This window comes from Macadamia integrifolia, unplaced genomic scaffold, assembly GCF_013358625.1.
Source record: "Macadamia integrifolia cultivar HAES 741 unplaced genomic scaffold, SCU_Mint_v3 scaffold2215, whole genome shotgun sequence".
Lineage (NCBI taxonomy): Eukaryota > Viridiplantae > Streptophyta > Magnoliopsida > Proteales > Proteaceae > Macadamia > Macadamia integrifolia.
In genome coordinates this window covers 81,550-88,421 of record NW_024868573.1, presented here as the reverse complement: position 1 = coordinate 88,421, position 6,872 = coordinate 81,550, and positions in this window count along the sequence as shown.

Below are 6,872 nucleotides of genomic sequence, written 5' to 3'. Positions count from 1 at the left end.
AGCAAACAGTGATTTGATAAATGCAGGTGTCCTTAGAGGGCGACGACCTGTGATCCGTGGGTAGACGTCTTCAAGGAAATAATAAGCGTGACCGGCTATCATTCCCTACAATATGAAGGCAAGTTTTACGTAGTCAAGCAATGGGACTATGCATATAAATAGTATATGAGAATAATCTAATATGATTTTAACTGTTGCAAGCAACAAGCATGATATCATGATACATGATAGTTTTTTTGGTCCTTGACAGCTGTCGAGGAAGGCTTATCTATATGGCCCACCCTTTTATGATCCTTCAGGCAGTAACGGGGATGTGATGAGTGGTCATAGCTTGCAATGTATGCTTCACCCATTTTTAAGCCACATGGAGGGCTAAGCAAACCACCATTGGATGGGTGGTACAATGCATGGATTAGCAACATGCCAAGTTTGGGTTAACCATAAGACCCAGTTTGGGTTAACCATAAGACCCACCAAACTTTTGAGTTTTAAACATGTTTTTTCAACAGCTCTTATATCTATGTTTTGGAAAATATGGAAAGGCTTAAACTTTAAGATGGTGTGGACTATTTCCAAAAAATCTAAGCCCAATTAAGCTGCTGTGGCCAAGAGTTAAAACTTAATAATAAATAATAATATTTAAAACAAAAAACGATTTTTAATAGGCAAGGGTAAATTCATTCGACATGGAGTTTCAAAACCTTGTTCCTCATTGGTCAAATTGGTGCATAAAGCTCAAGAGGAAGGATTTGGATTTTCTCAAGTGCTAGGGGGTCTGGGATCTTCCAGTGATCCCTCTCTAGCTGACACATGTGCTAGAAAGTATCAAAGGGTTGCTAGAAATAGGCAATATAATAACGATCACATAGGTGTTTTATCCCATCATATGTCTTACTAATAAAATAACAACAAAAAAAAAATCCTATTAATAAAAACATATTTTAATTAAACAAAAAATACTTTGAGAAACTTCTCGTCGACTTCCTGCAAATTATACAGTCCATTTTATCCATAGGTCAACAATGCCAAGGAGATCATCAAGAGAATTAATCAATCCATGACAGGATGAAATCGTTGACAATGGCACCTATTATGGTAAAACTAAATGACCATTGGGAGCACCCCCGGAAAGGACTGAGTGGATCATAGGTCTTGGCGCAAGCGAGCACTAGCGAGCGGCCTAAGCCTAATGAGGTCACCTAGCCTAAAAGCCCGGGTTAGAAACTCGATTGGCCGGCCCATCCTCTCGGAGTCACTTTAATACCTGAACAGCTAAGTTGACACCGGCATAGAGGAAGCGTCACACGAAGAACATAGTTATCTGAACAGATGCATAAGCCAACCCATAGTGGTTCCCTAACCAAACGGCAGGCCCGAAGTCTTCATTGGCTAGACTCTAGGTGAAATAAGCGAACCCGTCGCTCGAACATGTGGTTCCGAGATCAGGCCGCATGACTCAAGTCAATCGGCCTAAGATTCCTACAAGTTTCATCCATCGAGACATGCCAAAAAAAAAATGCTTTCCAAACGTAGCATGTAACTATAGGGTATGAACTAGACCTAGTCCATAGAGGACTCTTAGCAACATATCAAATCTTCCCTGAAAGGAAGGATATCCCACCATATCCTTCAGGATATGGCCAATATGCGAAGCTCCCATAGTTAGGATGTCCTCCATATTCACTTTCCTACTACAACTCTTGCTATATTCAGACTCCCACCAGCATTAGGAAACTACCAAAGCGGGACTCTCACTCGATGGCTAGTATTATCAACTATAAATATCCAGGTAAACTTCTTTCTAAGGGACCGATCATTTTTTCCATTCTTACTGGAATTGTCTGTTTGCTGAGAAGTCTGACTTAGGCATTAGAGAGTCCCCAGCCGAATCAGCCTAACGCTCACTCTCTCATGTTCATTCTTCTGTGCAAGATGCGAAAACTGCCTAAGGCAATTTCTTATCGCATCAGCACCATTGCAAAGCATTTTTGAGTTCAACAAAAATGCCGCCAAGAAATTCAACAATTTTTTAACAAGGCAAAGAATTGTCATAAATCTTGATGACTCAATTGGTATTGTTCCATCATAATTTACTAGTTACATTGCATAAGTTAGTTGGTATATTAGAGTAAACATAATTAGATAAAACAACGAGATTTTTTTTTAACACAAATACAATTAATTAACATATTTGGGTAGACCCGTGGGTTGTCTAGATGGTTAGGGCAAATTGGAGATTGTGTGGATAGGCGCACGGTCTCAGTTTCGATTCCCCATCTGTGCATCTACAACTTAAGTAGAGACTGTGGTGGTGAGCTGCTACGCTAGTCTCCCCGAGGATTAGTCGAGGTGCGCATAAGTTGGCCCGGACACCTTGGTTGACAAAAATATATATAAATAAATAACATATTTGGGTAGAGAACAAACACTAGGATAAGAAACAAGATTTGAATCAAATTCATTGCAACCCACTAAGTCAAACAGATTAAACAGATGTTTTGAGATGAAGAACTCTAGGGGTGTAAGTTTAGTGCCCAAACCCACCCTAGCCAGCCCTGAGCCCGAACCTTATTTAACCTGATTATGAGGGTCAACCCGACCGGCTCAACATGGCTTGATTTTGACCCTAATCTATTATTATGTTTAGTAATAGTGTTATCCTTCTCCTAGGCCCACATCATGTGTTACACAAGTGTTACACAAGCTCTTTGTATGACTTCAACCCACATTATGTGTTACACAAGCCACGTACTCTTACCTATTGAGCTAAGATGACCAAATGGCCAAACTATTTCCCCCTTTTTATTTACATAGGTTATCTTTGTGTCTCCTGTCATATATTGATATGAACTTTAGATACAATAGCAATCGTGAAGAATTCGGCTAAAAATTGACTTGTCTAGATTCTGGGAGATGTAGTGATGCTAGGCAATGAAAAGGTCAATCTTATAACCAAATTGACAACTTTGCTTGTTGCAAATTTATGGATTAGAAGTGGACGAGGGCTGGCCATAGTCTTAACATCTCTCCATCTTCTCTTTGGTAAGTATAGGCTTAACATTTGTGACCCTTTGATGGAAAAACAATAACAAAAAACAAAAATATCGGACCAACCAGGGTCAACTTGGCCCACCCCTGAGCCCGACAGGGTTGTGTTGGGCCTAGGTTGAGTTTTGGGTAAGGGTGTCAATTCATGGCCCGAACCAACTAAACCAACAAGGACCGACCGTTTATAGACCGGCCCAGCCCAGACCGGACCGTTTATTAAACGTGTCGGGCTTGAGCCCGGCCTGTTTATAAACGGTCGGTCTCGATTTTGCTACTTGGACCGTCGGGTGCCGACCGAGACCGGCCTAGCCCGACCCTTTAATGATTGTAGAATACCTATCTTACCCCACAAATTAAAAAGTAAAAACTAATTGATTTATTGTCATTTTTTTGGGCTTGCATGAGTGGGCCGAAATATAAGAGCATATTTTAAAGAGGGCCCGTTTAAAAACCGGTTAAAGCTCGTTTAACATTAAACATGTCCGTAACCTGGTTAAGGCCCGACTAAAGCTCGATTATAGCCCAAGGCCGACCGACCAAATATAAAGCGTACCATGCCCTCAATAACTAAGCCCGATTAGTTAAATGGGCGGACACGGTGTAGCCTTTGAAAGTCTTCAAGCCCGATTAAACCCGATCGAAACCGGACTTGCCCGACCAATTGACACCCCTCGTTTGGGGACCTAGGGTTGGGGTTTTAAGAAACCCAGCCTAACCCGGCCTTATTTCACCCATAAAGAACTCGCCGCCCTTTCTTGTTGACCGCATTTCTCTTGATGAAAAACGGAGTTTTTAGGATTGCAGAGAAAGAACTTGTACGACGGAAGAAGAGAATTCTTTGGTCTAACAAGATGCGATTCTAAGGGATGAAGAACTCGTCGCCCTTTCTTGCTGCCCACATTTCTCTCGACGAAGAACATAGTTTTTAGGATTGTAGAGAGAGCACGAACCTGTTCGACAAAATAAGAGATTCGCCATTGTCCAACAAGGAATAGAGTTTTATCTTTTTTCTTTTATATATATTTTTGATGAAAGAATAGAACTCGTATGTAATCTTTATTATATTGCCTATTTCTCTTGCAGCCCTTTGATCCTCTCTAGCATAGGTGTTGGCAGGTAGGGGACCACTGGAAGATCCCCAGCCCCCTAGCGCTTGAGACTAGGGATGTCCATCCCAAGCCCGCACAGGTTGGACCAACTGGCCCATTTTTAAACATGTAGTTCACTATGCAAGGGTAAGACAGGCAAACGCCTGACTGGCCCGACCCGTTTACAAGCCTGACAGGCCTAACCATTTATATGTGTATTTTGATTTTATTTTTTGGATACAATAGGAATATATTGATATTTTTATCAATTATTGAATGTAATTAAGTGCAATATCTTTTTATAAATTATTGATCATTTAATAAAATATATTTAAATTTCTTAAATCTAAGACAATTAAAGATCGTTTAAAGCTTTATTGGTACATTATCCCATTTAAGGCCCGATTGTCGCCCGATTACCTCGAATAGGAAAGTTTGGTTAAAGCTCAGAACCCGACCACGGTGCAAGGGGTATAGACCGACCATCCCAGCTAGGCCTGATCGAGATCGTCCCGACCCAACAAATTGACACCCCTACTTGAGACTAGGGGTGTCAACGGGTTGATACAACTTGATTTCGGTTCGGGTTTAATCGATTTTGGTGTGGGAATGGTGAAACCAAAACCAAACCAATAAGGAAATTTCGGTTTCGATTTGACTTTGGTTTCTTGTACTGGGTTTGTTTGGGTTTTAGTCTGGTTTGGGTTTGGTTTTTCATACAAACTTATACAAAACTGTGCAAAACTTATTATTATATTTTTTTAATGAATTTTGAATTGATTTCTATTTCTTACCGCTTTGATCTCGATTTTGATCTTGTTTTTGAGTTGGTTATGATTTGGTTTTGGATCTATTTCGTTTTCAATGTGTTTTGCTTTATTTGAGGTACAATATCCCAAACCAAAATGGTGCAATAAGGCTTCCATTCGCTTCCATTCGATTTGGTCCGAGCTATTTTTGATTCGGTTTAGGTTTTGACACCCAACTTGAGACCATCCAAATCCCACGAGTAACACATTCAGCCCAAGGATTTGTTCTCAATTAATAAAGCTCAACCTCTCTCCTCTTCTCGACTAGGTTACGGATCTAAATCCTCTGTTATTCTTCATCGTGCAATTCTTGTGTTATTTATTCTGGTGCATAAGCTGACATGTGACAATGCTGAGCTAGACGGTGGAGATCTGGAGAGAGAATATGGACTCACCCAAACCGGGTTAAATGGGGCTTAAACCGCGTCGAGCGAACCAACGCCAGATCTGGACCGATGCAACCCAACCCAATACAAGTTTAATTCGAAAACCTAGGTTAAGAAGCGGCTGTTTGCAGAGGGCTTAAAGAATAACAGAGTATCTGATCCGTTGCAGGCTCCCAAGCTTTTATCGTCGCTCATCACCTACCCTCTTCCCTCCATCCATGGCTGATCAGGCTGAAAACAACCCTCAACCTCAGACAGTCCAACCCAACGTTCCATTGCTTAGTGATAGTTTTCCTAACAGTGCGGATAATCAGGTTGTGTTGGATCATCTTCGGATGACCTATAACCAGGTACCTGTATTGTCGAATGTTCCGCCGGAGCGGCAAGTGGTGGAATCCATCAACAACTTACGTCGTAGTTTGAAGAATCTGCGATACGACTTACATTGTAATTTCGTGAAGCAATTGCAGGTTCAGCGAATCAATATCAGGAATCATATTGCTGGACGGATGGATTGGTTAGGTCACAATGTGTGGGCGAGGACCAAGAACTCGTCAGCAAGTGGGATAACAACGGTTATTTGGCCACGCAACAATCAGGGGAATACTCCAGATGTCCCTCCTATGTCAAGGAATGACTTCAATAGGATTGAAGAAGCTGTAATCGATGTGCTACTCCAATTCTACGGCTTACCAATAGGAGAAGAAGAAGAAAATGTGAAGCGTGTCCGACTTGGACAATTTATAGGGTGTGTTTTTTAGGTGAATTGAAGATTATAGAGTTTTATAGATTTTTTGTAGGTAGACTGAAGATTTATAGGAAGATTCGAGTTTAACTTGTGTTGTCATTACTAATTTCTTGTAATGATGTTTATTAATTTTCTGTCTTTATACTCCAGTCATGTCTTCAATTTAGTCTTTCTCTTTCCCTACCCCGTCCTCAAGTTCTCTTAGCTCCTCAGCGTCCTTCCCAGTGTTTATTCTGATGTCGAATGTGTTCTTCTCAGCTCTCCTAAAGTTGCGGAATACTTCAAGAAGGGGATTTTATGGAAATGGTGAATCTCTCATGTAGCTGTCTCTTCCTCTTTGTTAATAGTGGCTTCAAACGAATAGAACTATTCTAAATCCTTTCTCCTTTCTAGAATTAATAGCCTTATTTTCTGTTTCACTTCTGTTATTTGTATTGTATGTATTAGGTACAGTGACACATTCAAATGCATTTTTATTTGTGGGGCATTGTTGCTTGTGTCATGGAATCTGATGGGAAGATGAAAAATGGCTATCTGAGGGTAGTCATATCTGTGCATATAGGCATCCAGACCTTTAAAAAGAATGTAAATTTGCTTGACAGGCACACAATATATTATGATGCACATTCAATAATTTCTAATGCTCAGAGAACTTGTAGAGATTTTTTTTGTTATTACCAGAACTGTATTAGTTTTTTTTTTTTTTTTTTTTTTTTTTTTTTTTTTTTTTTTCTGGATCTCTGTTCTGGTGGGGCTCTGGATCTTTGGAGGAGTGCTGGGTGTAGATGCTGTT